Below are 16,154 nucleotides of genomic sequence, written 5' to 3'. Positions count from 1 at the left end.
TGACATGACAGTGAGTACAGCTGCTCATACAGCTGGTGAATAATAAATACCTCAACATGCCCTTGAGATGATACTTCTAAATACTTAGCTCTTCACTGAAGTAGTCAGAAGCCTGACTAGATTCACCCTGCAATAGTGTTCCTGTAGAAGTCTTTACATGGTTCATTTGACTTTTAAAAGAGATTGTCTTTTGTAGAGCAAGTGCAACTTAGCAAAATAACCTTTGAGCTGCATAAGGCTTTGTTTGAAATACTATTCCGCTATTCCACTTCTCAAATGTCATCTCAGTCTCAGTGTTTATCTTCTCTTAAAACACAGCAAAATTGTCAGAGTATTTATTGTAAAAAGTTTTCACCTTCTTTACAGCTCTAGGTTTCTTGCTATGTTAAGTTATCAGCTATAAGTTATTAGCCTCAATTCATTTGCTACACACTTTGGGGCCACAGATAAAAAGCAACTATCCCTTTGGGAAGCAAGTACAAAAAGGACTATAACTCACTCGCCACAGAAAGCACCAGAGGGCTGTTCATTTGAATTAACAGAAGAAGCTGATCAAAATGAAAAACTGGAAGTAATTGGTGGGGTGGGGGTGGGGGGTGTTTTTCACAGCCTCACTCACTTGTGCCACTACTGCATGGGAAGCTTGTAGCTTCAGGTAATGTTTGTATCTGCCCATAGTGCTGCATCCTTCCTCGCAGGAGCTGTCACCCTTGGTCAGTGGATGCAGCATGCTGAATCATCAGGCTTTTAAGTGTTTTCCCTGGAATGGGATTTATTCATAACAAAGCTTTCCTACCATGCAGCACACTGAAGGAAAGCTCCGTTACCAGAAGCTGTTTTGGATGCTCGCAGCTCAGCAGGGGCATGCAAACTGGTTATATATCGAAGGATTTTAAATTCATGAACACAGCGCACCACGGAGCCAGCCAACAACTCTCCTGCTTCCCAACTATTCACAGCAACAAAACAAACACACAAACACGCTCCTCGGTGCTTCAGCCCGCTAAATACTAATTAGTCTCTAAGTGATGCAACTCAGCATAATACTCCTGGGATTTTTCCGGCTTCACTGCCACAGGTTAGCGGACTCGGTTCGAGTCAGGAGATTGTTTTAGCACCGTCACAGCGCTGAAAATTCACTCCCTTTTTTTTTTTTTTTTTTTTTTTAATTTAAGAGCAGGGAGCAGTAAGCTCTTCTCTGCTTTCCCAAAGTACTTTCGGCCCCACAGGCAGTGGGTGAATCAGAGCGCCGGCCACCACCGCCCTCCGCCCCGAGCTGCCCACGGGTGAAGGGATCGCGCCCGTCCCGTTCCCCGCGGGGCGAGGCGCTCGCCCGGGGCGCACGAAGCCGCCCCCGCCCCGCCAGAGCCCCCCAGGGGCGGGGCCCCTCCCGCGGGGCGCGCCCGGCCGCTCCCGGTGCCAGCGTGGCACGGCCCCGGCTCCCGCCTCACCTGCTCCGCTCCCCGCCGGCAGCAGCCGCCTCTTTTCCTTTCTCCCGCCCGCCCCGCTGACAGCCCGGCTTTGTCCGCCCGCCCCTCTCCGCTCCGCCCCGCGCGGGAGGTGCCACGGGAACCGCTCCGGGCACGGCAGCGGAGCTCCGGGACAGTGCCCTTCCCTGCCCCGCTGACAGCATCCCGCCCCGGCGGCTGCCACGCACTGGGGATCGACTGCACCAACCCGCGCCGGGATGCAGTTACTGTTGTTATTATTATTATTATTATTACTTTGTTGTTGGTTTTATTTACTTATTATTTCTAGTTTATACTTTTCTTTTCGTGCAAGGTTAAGCCGCGGGTCACGGCGGTTCCCAGGGGAGCGCAGCCCGGCACTGTGCAGCCCCCGCGGCTTCTTCCCAGCCGCCGGCCCTGGGGCGCCCGTCGGACGGCGCTGGGGCTGGGAAGCATCTCCAGCATCGCGACTCTTGGCCGGCTGAATCCCCACGGCTCGGCTGTGAGGCCGGTGGGACCCGCCGGAGGGGCAGAGCGCAAGAGCCGGCTCTGCAGAAGGAGATGCTGATTTCCAGAGGCTCTCCGAAATCACTCCCTGCGGCAAAACCGTCCCACCTGCTCTCGGAAACGGAGCTAGCCAGGGAAGCTGTCAGGCCTATCTTTAGTTCTTTGCTCCACAGATGGACTGTTAGTCATGCCCTGCCCACATGGAGTCTAGTGGTTTGTGCTGTTAAGCTCTGTGTTATGTAGCCATAAATGCTGAGGGGAGGTGATCTCTGTGTAGGATGGTTTTTCCTATTTTTGTAAGGGTAGCTATCAGTTAAGGCTTGGGGAAAAAGGGAAATAGTGCAGAGTCTTACTGCCCTTGCAATAACACCTGGTATTTCCCCCAGGAGTTATATTAGGACACATCATTTACATGAAGATGAAATTTAAAATGGGGGGGAAAGTCCCTCACAACCCAAGCTGTTCTGTGATTATGTATGTCAGAGGAAATTGTGCCATTCCCTTCTGGACAGCTCTGTGTGAAGGAGCAGGGCTAGGATTCAGCTTCTTCTCCAATGTTTATGGGACTTCTTCTGCTGCATATTTCAAGGAACCCCCATGTCCCTAGGGATGCCTAGACCCCTTACAGAGTTGGTACAGCAGCTCTGCTGTCCCAATTAACTGAAAGAAAGGGCAGCCTAAAATTGCCATAAGGGATACCCATGGAGTCTCCAACCCTTCCCATTGCTGGAAAAAGAGACCACCTCCCCTTCTTTAGGAGCAGTTTCAGCCTGAATTTGAGGTGCAGAGGCATTCACCACCAGTGAGTGACCCTGTGGTCTGAAGGGTGCAGAGTAGGGCTCATGGCAGCTAAATCTTTCATGGCAGAAGAGCAGTGACAGCGCCATGCTGCTGATGAGATGATGCTAAAACTATGAAGCTGGGCTTGGAGGCCAAGTATGCTCATGAGGTCACAGATGTCCCTTGGGGAGCAGAGGGGAATACCAAATATAAGTGTTCTCAGGTAATGCAGAGTGGTTAGCCCCTTAATAACCTACCACTCAAAACCAAAGAAATTTTATGGCTTTTTTTTGTTTGTTTTTGTTTTGTTTCATCTAAAAACATCTGAATTTTGTCCTAATCCTGTTGTTTTATGTCATAGTGACAAAAACCTATTTCTGTGCCCGCAGAACAATTAGAGGATTTTAGTGCGTCTGCAGACTGCATTTAACTGAGTTTGAAGATCAAAAGATATGCTATTTTTGTATGGTCTTCTCTGGGACTCCACACAGCAGTGTTTGAGGCGCTGGTGGATGATTTTGCCATCAGCATGTGCCTAAGTATTTCAGGAGTTGTAATCTTCGTTGTGCAGAAGGGAGACTGCAGAGCCGAGAGACAGAGTCAAGCTAAAAATCACCTCACCCATGAGCACAACCAGTCTAAATTCCCACCAAAATCTGCTGACTCAGGGGACCTGTGGTCAGGTCAGTGCTGACTGGTCCCTCTCTACTGCTTGAGGCTCCTAGCATCAGAGGTTGAGAGGTGTATTTGGTCTCAGCTTTGGCCAGGTGCTTCCACACCTGTGACTTCCTAAGCCTAAACAGCTTGGTCTGATGGATATCATCTCTCACAGCCTTCAGGTTTTGAATGCCCAGAAACAAGAACTTTTAAAAATAGAGAGGCTTATAATAAGGTCCATGTAAGGTCTGTGGATTTATCAGCCCCAGAACATGGAGGCTGTTGTCTGTGAGACATCCTGACATGTTTCCTTCCCTCAGACACTTCCCATGTTTCTGTTTTATACCAACATCAGCATGAGCACAAGAACCATTGCTGCAAAAACAGTCACTTGCTGCTATAGTCCCTCTGCAGTCAACTTTGTTTCCCTTGGCAGACAGATGTTAGGATCACGCACATTCCCTAGCATCACAGGCATCCTGGACAGGCAAACAATATGTTTGTGGCCAGTTTGGTTTTGTGCCATGTTCCACCAATGGTGCTAGAAGTAGCAGCTGGTGCTGGACTGGGCTGACAAACTGTCTTTACCTACCAAAACAGTTTTTAAAATAAACATTTATCTCATCTCTAAAACTGGATGTTTGTTGGCTATCTCTTAAAAAAACCTGCTTTGCAGCAAGTGAAAAAACAGAAGGTGATTCAAAGTTGACAAAGGAAAGGTCAAAGCAACACACCTGGGTCCTAGCTTTCCTAGCTTTCCTTCAAACGCAGCAAGAGAAGCACCTACAGATACAACCATGACCTGGTCAGAGCCTCAGGGAAGTGCACCCACCTTCAACTGCACTCTGCTTCCAGGAAGAAACGACGGCTTTCAGTTTTTCAAGAGCTCTTTGCATGCGATCTCCAGTCACTGATTGAAGAGTTGCAGTTGGGTTACAGGACATAATCTCAGTAGAATTTATTACCAAAGGCTTTTTCCTGAATTCCTTTGACCCTGCAACCTCCTTGATGTCAGCCCTCTGCAGGGTCATGGCTGAGGAGGGAATATGGCCCTTTCAGTTTCATTCTTCATAGCTGTAATTAATTCTCTGCATCATCTTCATCAGTGAGTGCAGTTAAAGGAGGAATAAAAGGGACATAAGTCTGTCTAATGCAGAACTGATTTAGGTGCTCTTCTGCCAGCATTTGGATCTGACCAAACCCACAGTACAAGCCAAGTGTGTGGTTGAGTCTTCTAGCAAGGACATGCACTTAAACATCCATGTAAATACATCTATCTGAATATAAAACTTAGCATTGTCACTTGCAGGTGCTTCTCTGTTTCTTCATTTACTATTTCATTACTCCTGGATAGTGACTTCTTTTTTATTTACAGTATCCCAAAATATGTCAGATATTTCCCATTAAAAAAAAAAAAAAGGAGAGTTGAAACCAACATATCCTATACATAACAGCAGCCTTTGTTTAGAGAAAATCTAGAAAACAAATTTGTCTCAGGATAAGTAATAGCACTTCCTAAAAGTCACAATTAGCTTATATTGTTGTTTTGTAGAACCTGTTGAAGGAATTGGTTTTCCCTCATGCAAAATTTCTACTCTACCTGAATAAAACCTTTTCAGACTTTTTTTTCCCCCCCTCTTCTCCCCTGAACAACTGTCCTCCCAAACCACATTTCCCACAAAATGTTGCATTTGGCCAAATCTTACCACTTGGTATCCAGAACCATCTGAGGAAATCCTCAGGAAACCATAATCTCTTACTTTTGCTCATTTCCTTACTCTCTTCGTTGGGATGTTTATTTACTTTTGGCTTTCTAACCCAGGTGCCTCCAGTTTGGCAGGAAGCACTAAGCAGCCCACAGGTGGTGACTCTGCCCTGCACCCCCGAAGGCTAATCTGAAACCCAAGAATGAGATAAATTGTCACCGTCCCCTGGGGTGCACCATCACGCTGCCCTGCACACACACCTGTGTGGCACACTGAAGGCCATGGGGTCTCAGCTGTACACAGTGCCTCTGCTACCTCTTTTCCAGCAGCCACCGTGAGCAAAGCACAGGGAGGGAAGGGGGAAGGAATGAGACTTGTGTTGTGTTGACAAGGTAATCTGATAGATACTTTGGTATCTACAGAATGGTATTTTTACAGAAGGTCTTTTCTCTACCAAAGCCTTCATAAAACAGTCCCCAGATGCTTTAGTGGGCTATTAAATAGTTTGGTTGGATACACACAGCCTATTTTACCTGGTGTGTGTGGAACAGGAGCGATATATCAGCTATCACTATTAATATTTTATAGAAATTTTTAGGGGTTAAGTCTGAAAAGTCTCACTCAAGGTCATCACCTTCTGTGTTCTGTTCTCAAAGGCAGGCTCAAATAGAGCAATTCCCAGCCCATACAAGATATGATCATTTGCTTCTGTTGCCATCCAAATTCATTATTTCCAGCAGGGCCAAAGCAGGACATTTTGGCATGGTCCTGTCCTCACTCATCTTGCTTGTGTCAGGGAAGAGCAGCATTAAGTGGTAATTGTCTCAGCCCAGTTCCAGAATTAAAAATTAGGTTCTTAGCTGTATCTACATATTTGCCCACTCTACCAGCTTCCCTGGAGAGCAATCCCTCTTCTCTAACCTCTCTATGGCCCTGATATCCCCTCTCACTAGAATGAATGAATGAGTTTTAAGAATGCATTTAATTTAAGGGGTTAGGACCCCTTTATGAGGTCAGACCCAAGTGCAGCCTTTTAAAATGGTTTTCTCCAGGGAGGGGGTTTTTCAAACTCTGAAATAATCAGATAGTGGTGATAAATGTATTCATTTAAAGGAAATTGGCAACATTTGAAAAAAAAATAAAATAGATGCTACACTCAAGTTCTTTACAAGCACTTATGCAATGCTATCTATTAAGGTCCTTTTCAGGGAAGCCCCTATGTATGCACCATGTATCAGGCCCACTTCTGTTTTTCTGACTAGGATGGTTTTTTGAATGTATGCCAAACCACTAATTTCCAAAGGAGTGCACAAATCCTTCTTAGCCAGTCTCTTCTGATTCATCTTTGACCTTAAAATTTCAGTATTTGAGATTGTCTTTCATTAGATGGAAGAAGTTTTCTATCAGTGAGAGCCTGGCTAATCAAGTTCCTGAAGTCGTGAAGTTAAATCTCTCTGGGTCCGTGAAGTGTGAAAGATTTTTGCAAGGCTAGGGACTGCTTCCCTAATGCCAGGAGGATTTCTGGATTGGATTGTCATTACATAAGTTAGGAAAGAAGAAATCCCTACAAGATTAATCTAATACTTGTCATCAACAGTAAAGAAAAATTAGCCAGCAGTTGTAGTGGACCGGCAGGAGGTTGTTGTTCAAAAGGTGGTTATAGTGTAAAAAGGATTCCCACTGTGCGTGGGGACAGTCCCCAGCTGCTGGGACCTACCAGATGCTAATCAGGGGGAAATATGTTGAGAATGTGAAAAGCAGTGAGGCTGAAGATCTTCTTTCCTTGGAAACTTCACCTACCCAGAGATGGGATCATAGTGGTATCTGTGGGACTGAAGCAGATGGATGAGCAGACACTGTCTGTGGCACTCAGCAGAGGAGGCAGATAGTACCTAACCAAGCGTGGAGCTGGTCCCTGTACCCCTACAGCACCGTGGGAAGTACTGCTCCTGGAAAGCAGCAAAACTGACAAATCATTCTGTGACTCTCTGATTCTGTGGAAAAGGTTGCTAATGGCAATGTGCCATTCTACAAGGTCTCCTCACCCTCTACATGTGGCCCCCAAACTGTGCAGAATTCAGGAAATCTTCAGTTTTGAAGGGCCAGGATTACCGTGATTACAACTGGAAGAAATTCTGCTCCCTGAGGGAATAATTAGGCAGCTGAGTTGAAACTTAGTGTTGAACCACACTTTCCCTTTACAGTGGTTTTCTTTTGGAACTTGGAGGGTAATTCCTCTTTGAAAACATTGTGCATATTTCACTGTAACAGATGCTGGAGGGAACCATGTTGTTCTTTCCATGACTGTCAGGAGCGGAAGCAATGATATGAGTGGTAAAATGAGGAACCGTCTCATCTGAAAAAACCCACTATTTTTTTTCTTCCTGTAAAGCTGAGGTCACATTGGGTAATCACAGGAGCAAGATGCATTGCCATAACCAGATGCAAAGCTATGCGCTTCCTTAGTGGCATGGGTTAAAACAATTTAGTTTATGGCATCTGACACTGAGTTTTTCCTAAATAAGGAAGCATGAGTAATCAGATATCTCCTGTTTTAGTATTACCATAGAAACAAGCCATGCAAGAAGTAAATGAACTGTGTGTACAGAGCTGGCTCAGGTCTTATTGAATCTGTAGGAATAAAACTAGCAATGGTGGAAGAGTTCCGGGTCTGAATATCCCAGCCAGCAGAGCATTGAAAGCCCCTAACATTGTTCACGCCGCCACCATGTGTTTCTTTGTTCTCGATGAAATTAATTCTGTGCACTATCCGTGCGCGCACATTTGGCTGTCTCACAGTAGTGACTAACAGTAAGAGAACAAAAACGAACACGTTTTCCCCGTCAGGCTGTAGATTTTCTAGGAGCGGTTCACAAATTATTTTGCTGTATAAAAGAAGAGATTTTGTTAAATATTACTTTTGAAAAGGTATATCGAAATTAGTAACTGTTAATATATTACAGTGGCTAATAAGAAAACTAATGACAAGTGACTAAACCTTTTCCCACGGGACTGAACAATTTGCATAAGCAATGCCTACCTCCACAAGTCACTTTCTCTCCCTCAGAGACAGTAAAATTTGAAGTTAAATGTCATATGAGAGAAACACTTCTAAAAGGAAATAAGGGAGAAATAACAGACTCATGAGCAAATACCATCATTGTTGAATTTTAAAAGCTCCCTGGTTGTCACTTACATAAAAATATAAATATTTGTGCCATCCTAATAGCACAAGAAAGAAGTGAATAGAGGTCTGTACCATGACTGCTGATATCAGAGTTACAGCTTCAGAGTTTCATTGAAAATCCAGGCATGCTGTTTCTATAGAATGGAAACTTGTGTATAACCGCTGACAACACACATATCAGCTAAAGTGATTTTGGTGATGTCACTGACCATACTTAAACAGGTAATAGAGATCTCTGAAGAAAGATGGATTAATATGAGATGGTGAAAGCAGCTCAGTTTATACGGGATTTAATGGAGTTCTTTGAAATGCTGTCATAAATGCAGAAAAGCACAAGTCTGGAGAGTTACAAAGGGCAGACTCCTGCAGTACTGGACTTGCAGTGCCCTGCTGATGTTAAAAGAGCAGCTTCTCTCAGTCATGATAAGAAAATGCATCCTGTATCCTTGCCCTACACCATTGCCTCCTTTCTCTCCTGCACTACATGCATGTCTCTGTCAGTAGGTGCTGTGGGTAGCGCAGCACTCCAGCAACAACATATTTAAATTGTCAGCGACTGTATTTTGCAATGAGCTGAACATTTTGGCAGCTGTTTAGCCAAGGGTATTATCCTTGGCATGGCATTTGCTCTGCTTACAGGAGCAGGCAGTGGCTTTGCAGAGGGAAGTGCCAGTGAACCTAAGGGCCACAATTGTGCTAGGGAGGGAATATCCTGGACAAGATGTGGGCTAGTGCTGTGGATTGAAGCCTTTAGCACTTGGAGTTTGTTAAATGCATTTATATTTGTAAATGCATGGTATAATCTGGTTTACTTTTTTTTTACAAAAATAATCCATTTTGTGGCTTCTGTACCTGCTGCACAGTGGGGAAAGCAGCCCTGTGAGGAAAGCCAGGTGAGTCCCTTCAAAAAACACTCCTGATGTGAAGAAAAATCTTCATGTCAACATGTCTTTTAGTGACTGGGCTTGGAGTTTCCAATTTCCATCAACAGCAAAAGGCAAGCAGAGTTTTTCAAGTGAGCCAAGGAGTTCACCATGCTCCACACCTGCAGAGTTTCAACAAGATCTCAGTCCCCAGAATTTAATTCCCCAAGTCTTGCCTAAGCTTACTTAAAAAATAATCAGTTGTCCAAAGTCCTAGAATCAAAAGAGACACCTAAATAACTCCAGAAATTTCAGAAATTTGTTAGTATTTGGCATGAATAATATATTTGCCTTTATTCTCAAACAGTCTCCAATTTTTCATGATGAGGACGATGATGATGATAATAAGGAAAGTCATATCAGTCTTGTCACTTAAAACCATCCTTCTGGGTTTAATGATTTATTTGAAGACAGAGAAATATAACTCTGCATGGTATTATTTGTTAAGCTTGAAATTTGAAAGCAATCATCACTGTAATAGACACAGAATATATATTGTAGACTCAAAGAAGGTGGGAATAAATAAATAAAAAAATACCATAGCAAACATTTTAAATTCATTGGGATGTGTTGATTTTGATTTGTAATAAAGGACATTTTCTGTATTAAAGAGGATAGTTGTCTGGGAGCAAAGCCAGGAGTAGCAATGGTGGGAGGAAGAGCGAAGAGAATTACACAGATATTTTTGTTACAAATTGTCCAAAAAGTAGCTGCTTGTAATAGTTTAGTAAACAAATAGTACTCACAATTAATTGCATTCCAGATGCCCTGATACTAATGAGATTCCATGGAAAGACACGCAACACCAATAGTTTTTGCTTTTCACTACTCCATGTGCTTTGGGGGAAGTAAATATAAAAAAGAATTGCAACTAAACCCCTTGCAAGTTCTCTTCCCTATCCAACATTACTGTGTTTAAAAAATTAGCTGTCCACAAAAGTAAGCTTCTCTCAGCTGCGGCAGTCGCAGAGGAACTTTGGAGAGGAGATGAGCTTTGCTGCGCTCATTCCTGTGCTGCTGCGCTGGGGCTGGAGCAGGCTATCTATCTGTTATCTGTCCTTTGCACACACAGCCGCGCTCCCCCTGCCCTGCAGCACTCCCGGTGTCTCAAAGAGACAACAGCCCAAGGGAGGAGTGGGGCTCAGGAACGCGTCCATCGCTGCTGCCCCATGCACCTCGGGATAAGGAGGTGTCGCTGGCGCAGCGGCAAGACCCTGAAGACAAAAGTGGGCTGGCCTTCCATTGTGGGGTGGGGTCCCAGCTCAGGGGGCCCCATGTCCCAAGGGCTGTCACTTGTCACAAGCCTTGCCAGCGCCCTGGCTTGCTGCCCCTGTGATCGAACAGGGACAAAGGGGAGTAATCTGAGCTTGCATCACATCCCGCTCTGCAATGCTGAGCTCTGGCTCTCCCTCTTCTCCACCCATCCCACAAAAACTCCGGAAACAAAACCAGCTGCAGGGAAGTCGGCGCCTGAGCCCACATGAGGTGATGAGGAACAAGAAGGAAACACCGTGTGCAATTTCAGGGCTTTGCAGCTTGCTCTCCACGGGGGGCACCTTCGGCACAGTAACCTGAGGACTGATTGCTACTCCTAGATACATGAAACACAACTCACAGAGTGTCTGTCCTCAGTGGTGAGTTACAAAGAAGCTCTGGATAACATTTGAGGGCATTTCACCTATGGACTCCCAAACAAGTATTTCTGCAAGACTTTCTTCAGTGTAGCTTCAATGCACTCCTCTCTGTGGTGCCTGACTTTGCTACTCCCTGTACAGAACAAACACTTCTGTGCAGTGATGGGTCTCTAGGCTGACTTAAATCAGTTTAAAACACAATCAGTTCTACCAAAACACTCAAAGACCTTTTCAGTAACTGGAGACATTCCATGGTAAATTTCATTTTGGCATGGAAGAGCTTCAGCTGTACAGATATGCTGAAAAGTTGTTCAAAACAAAATAAAACAAAAACCTGCATTTTTCCTAGTTCTTACATTTTAATTGAAATAATCTACACCAAAATAGAACCAGAAATAATTAAAGGAGAAACTTGAAAATGTTACCAGTAGAAACTTGAAAATATTTGAGGCGTTGAAGGCAAAAATTGAGCCTGAAACCCTAGCTGGGCCTAAACTGACATGTCAGATTGAGGTGTATAATATTTTCATCATTTCCATAAGACTGGAATTTTCTGAGACAGGTGTAATGCCTAGTCTAGGGGAAAGTGTCCCTGCCTGTGGACAGGTTGGAACTAGATGGTCTTTAAGGTCCCTTCCAGCCCAAAGTGTTCTTTGATTTTATTGTGCATTGTGCACAACATTCTTATGCTATTTATCATTATGCCATAACATATAAAAATTCATAGTGCATCTGGATCTAGTTTCTCTCTCCCACTCTCTGTTATAAATATATAATGAGAGAAGAAAAGCTACACAAAGAAGAAACCAGCCAGACCAAAAATGTGGCACCTCTTCTGTTCAAGGAGTGACAAATGGACTCTCTACAGCCAGGAGAAAGGGCAAGTGAGGGAATATGATAAAGACCTCTATTAAGTCCTGAGAAGACCTGAAAAAATAATTTGGGAGCAATTGTTTGTTTTTTTTCCCAGAATAAAGGAATTTGGGGTATACCACACAGATTTAGGTGGCAGACTGGGAAGAGATGCAAGAACAAATGTGCTGTTTGTGCACAACAGGTATCTAGACTGTGGATCTCAATGCCATGGGATGTTATGGATCTAAAAGGCCTAAAAGGGTTAAAAGTGATTGAATACATTAATGAAAGAAAAATCCACGGGGACAGTGGAACACCAAGATGCCATCTCTGCAGCTGCAGTCAAAAAAGGCTGGTAACTATATTAAGAGAATGTTTCTATATTACTGCCTATTTTTATGTTCTACCCAAAGTAGGTAATATTTGTTGCTGCCAGAGACAGGATCCTGAACTAGCTAGACCTTGAATCTGATCCAGTGTATCTGTTCTTGTGATCTTACATTAATTTTTAGCAAGAGAAAAAAGGTGGGGTATTTTGGTACTCAGGACTTTTAAACTTTGAATCCTCTATGTACAGTTCCCAGATCTGAGTAAGAAGAACTTAAATCTTATGGATATCAAATCAATACAATGATTTTTTAGAGACTTGGGATTCATGAATAACAGGGCTATAATGCTTAGTAAATCAGAACTTCTGTATGCCAAAGGAGTCCAAAACTGAGCATCAACAATAAACATATTCACAGCTGTTTTCTGATAATTTTGAAATACACAATGGATTGCATTATTGTTTTGGTGCAATTTCTGATTTTCAGATAAGTCTCTGGTAACATTATAAAACAGAAGTCCTTTCTCCACACATATTTTCCTTCAAAAATAACAAGAATCAACTGAAGATTCTTGGCAGTTTGTTACGAATTGTTCAGGACCTACCTCTGCTAAGCGTCACATTTCTGGTTTTATGTTATCAAGTTAACTTCAAAAGACTCTGATTTTAAAAATTCTAATTGAAAGATTGAGAATGTGATTTGTTCTACTGCAGTTTTGAATCCAAGGGAGAATTACTTGTATCACAATGTTGTTAATTTGAGCCACAATATGGTACTGTATATAGTTTTATTTTCCCCCTCCTCTTTTATTTGAAGCTCTGATTAATAAGTCATATTCACAGAGGTCAGAAAAGGAAGAGAGATTAAAAAAATATATATTATTGCTTAATATTATCACACCGCATAGGATCCAGGCTTAAGCATCTCTTTGATTATCTCCCCTGGACAGGATGAGATATGGTCTACAGTTCATGGCTCGCTCCTCATAACCAGTGAGGCAGAAGTGCAATGCAATGAAAATTGATCAATAGAAGACACCCGATTAGCAACATATGAGCAAAGAAATGACTTGTGAAGAAAGTGAAAGAAAAGAGCATGTACCAGCCAGCACAAACAGACAGAGAGACGGACACACACACAGACTGACATAATTTGTTGCTCCAGAAAATCAAGTGGGGTAAGCACTCGATCCATTCAAAAAGTGAAGAGTTCATTGCTTCATCTACCTCAAAATCTCACTACAGAGATTTGACTACAGAAACAGCAAAATAAAATTTCCTGCTTTATGATAGTGTTCTTTCACTAATTACCAGAAGATGACATTTTGGAAAAATGAAGAGTAGCGTCACTGCTGAAGAAGACCTCATAGCAAAATGTGTCTTCAGTTCTTTATTCCATGTTTTTTACTTGTAACATATGGCTAGTAGAACACTAGAATTCTGTGAGAATTAATTTAATATAGGGACTGCTTTGGTTTTCTTGGGTCTGTAACAGCATAAAAACATGTTGGGGAAGTAAATGCTTTCCTTCTTATCTGAAACGTGGATCTCTTACGTGGTCACTTGTATGCTCTCAGCAAAGTAATAACAAATGATTTCCCCATCTGTGCAGGCTCACTGGTCTAATATGGAAGAAAAATAACTTCTGTTGTTTAGATGAGCAATGAGGGAACATGGATCAAATCATGGTAAGCAAACATCCAGACTGAAGCCATACAGCATTCAAAAGCATGCCTAGGTTGAAATGTGTTCATATAAAACATTTATAGACTACTTTAAGAAGGGAAATCATAAAGAATTGGACCTAGTTGTTGATAAATCATGGAGAGAAAAGGGGTCAAATATTTACCATAAATTTTTCTTTACGAGTAGCACAAGGCATTCCTATGCAGTATTTTATAATGAAAATATTTGTTCCCCTTGAGACTGCTAAGCCATCCCCAGGGATTTTCACTTTCCATGCTATGCCCTATTTCAGCACCTACATATGCTTGCAGATCTTTTGCTGTGATTTGGTATCTATGACTATTTCCCTGACAGACTTCTAATTGAAAGCAGCGTGACAAGCTGTAGGAAGCTGTGTCTCCACAGGCCCACTCCTGCTGCTGCTGCAGAAAGCCAGCCTTTCCTGCACAGCCTATTTCTGTGCTGTCCCTGAGCCACACCGTGCCCTGGCAGAAGCCTTAAATCAGAAACAGCCAGCAGTGTCCCTGCCACTGGCTCAGCAGCATAGTCACACTCCTGCACTGCTGTGGCTGCTTCTCCATGGCACTGCCTGTGCCCATGGCTCCACCAGCCTTGGCACTGGAGCTGCTGAGCTCAAGTGGCACTGGCCAGAGGGCACATGGAAATGGGGAAAGCAAAGCAATTCCACCTCCACCCCTTCTTGCGACTTGCAGGAATACATTTGCTCATTTGGGTTTTTTTTTTTTTGTACCAAAAATCAGAAGATTTCTTGTTTCCTGATCCCAATAGTGATGCCAAAAGAGCAGAAAAACAGCACACTGCAAAACCTGTGAACAGATACTGCAGGATGGGAAGCCTCCAGACAATGAGTAGGCGGGTACAGCTCCTGAAGGAAGCTGCTCCCTCTTTGTGTCAGGGTGAGTTTGGTCCGTAGTGTTCACCCTTGGGCTGATCCTTCCCTTTGTTTTCACGTTCCTGTACAATAAAAATAATCTAGAAACCAAAGGACTAAAAGGTAGTCTTATTCTCTTCCTTTTTGTGTTTTCCCCCTTCCTCCAAGGAACAGGAGAGCCTGTCAATAAGACACAGCATGCTGGCTTGTCCGTAGCTGTGCCTACGGCACTGGGATGGTCCCAAGCGTTACCTTGCAGCCACTCTGCAGGTACAAGACCAGACACCCCATGATTTACGTGTTTGGGCAGTGGATGTCAGTTCCTCTTGATATGCAATTTGGTGGGAGAGAGTAAAGGGCTAAAAATACCGCAGTGGAAGAAATCCACTGAAAAGCAGGCATAAAATAGTACACATTTTAAGTGCCAGGATGCTGCAGAAGCACCCAAAGGCGTGTTTTTTAAATCAAATAATTTTAAACCACAGCAATTTGTGCTAATGCGACACCTGACTGTACACAGCTAATGAAATCTGTGAATGAAACACTTCTGCCAGCTCCCTGCCTTTGAGGTGAGAGATGCTTGTTGTTTTCTGTCCCACATGCCCATAGGTCTTGAGCTAACATTTCTAGAAGCCAGGGGCAGATTCTCCCCTGCCTTCAATCAAGCAGGTCCAGAGAGATCCCTGGGGCTGTCACCTCATGGCATCTGGCCTTTGCAAACACGTGGATATCTGTCAGGACATAGCTGCTTTTTGCTGAAACAGCAGTGGCTGAAAGCATGCCAGTGTATTAATACACTGTATTATTTACAGACCTGCATGCTGGGCCAAGGTAAATGCTCAGCAACCGAGTCACCTCGGTCTGAACTTTTCTCTGTTGCTTTGAAATTTCACTTTATGTTCTCACGGTATCTGCCACTGCTGCTGTGTTTATTCAGTTTGCTGTGTGCTTCAGATTAACCTACAGTTCTGAGTTTTCACAGTCAACACAGCCTCACTGCTGAATGGGAGATCCCATGCCCAGCATTACTCATTCTCAGAAGAATGACTAGAGGAGCTCTCCAAGGCCACAGGAAGCCATGCCAGGCCTATTTCTGATTTGCTTTTATTCTGAGTACTTCCACTAACCCTCTTACACTTGCAGAACTATTGTTGTCTGGGAATTTTGCATGAACTATAAATAAAAGCAGCAGAACCATCCCTAGTTTCTTAAGGAAAGATGCTCTAGGTTATATCTTAGCATGTGACTATATTTAAAGTACTGTGAACTTCTCTCCTTTGCTGCCAATGGGATGTGGAGGGCAATTGGACACAGTCTGGCCTTCTCATCATAATCTCCCAAATTCACATTTGAATTGTGAATTAAAAACTGTGACTTAACCCCAAATTTCATTCAGTCTTAGTTCAACCTGTGTATCCTGCATGCATGCATGCATATGGGGATCTTTTATATTACCCACTATTTTTGATCTGAGAATCTTCTTTAAATATCCCTGCTAGATATGTGTAGCTGTATTTATGTTGCAGAATCACTTCTCAAAATGTGCAAACA

At 43.5% G+C, this 16,154-nt stretch overlaps 1 protein-coding gene across 1 annotated transcript in view; it reads right to left on the bottom strand.

Moving 5' to 3' along the window:
* MAPRE2 (microtubule associated protein RP/EB family member 2) overlaps window positions 1-1,470 on the bottom strand; it is a 97,412-nt gene extending 95,942 nt beyond the window's left edge. Inside the window, exon 1 of the mRNA XM_053973228.1 lies at window positions 1,452-1,470. The gene's annotated coding sequence lies outside the window, so the exon portion shown is untranslated. The remainder of the gene's footprint in view (window positions 1-1,451) is intronic.
* Between the last annotated feature and the right edge of the window lie 14,684 nt (window positions 1,471-16,154).

The sequence above is a fragment of the Vidua macroura genome, chromosome 1 (genome assembly GCF_024509145.1).
Source record: "Vidua macroura isolate BioBank_ID:100142 chromosome 1, ASM2450914v1, whole genome shotgun sequence".
NCBI lineage: Eukaryota > Metazoa > Chordata > Aves > Passeriformes > Viduidae > Vidua > Vidua macroura.
This window is presented reverse-complemented; position numbering and strand designations above follow the sequence as displayed.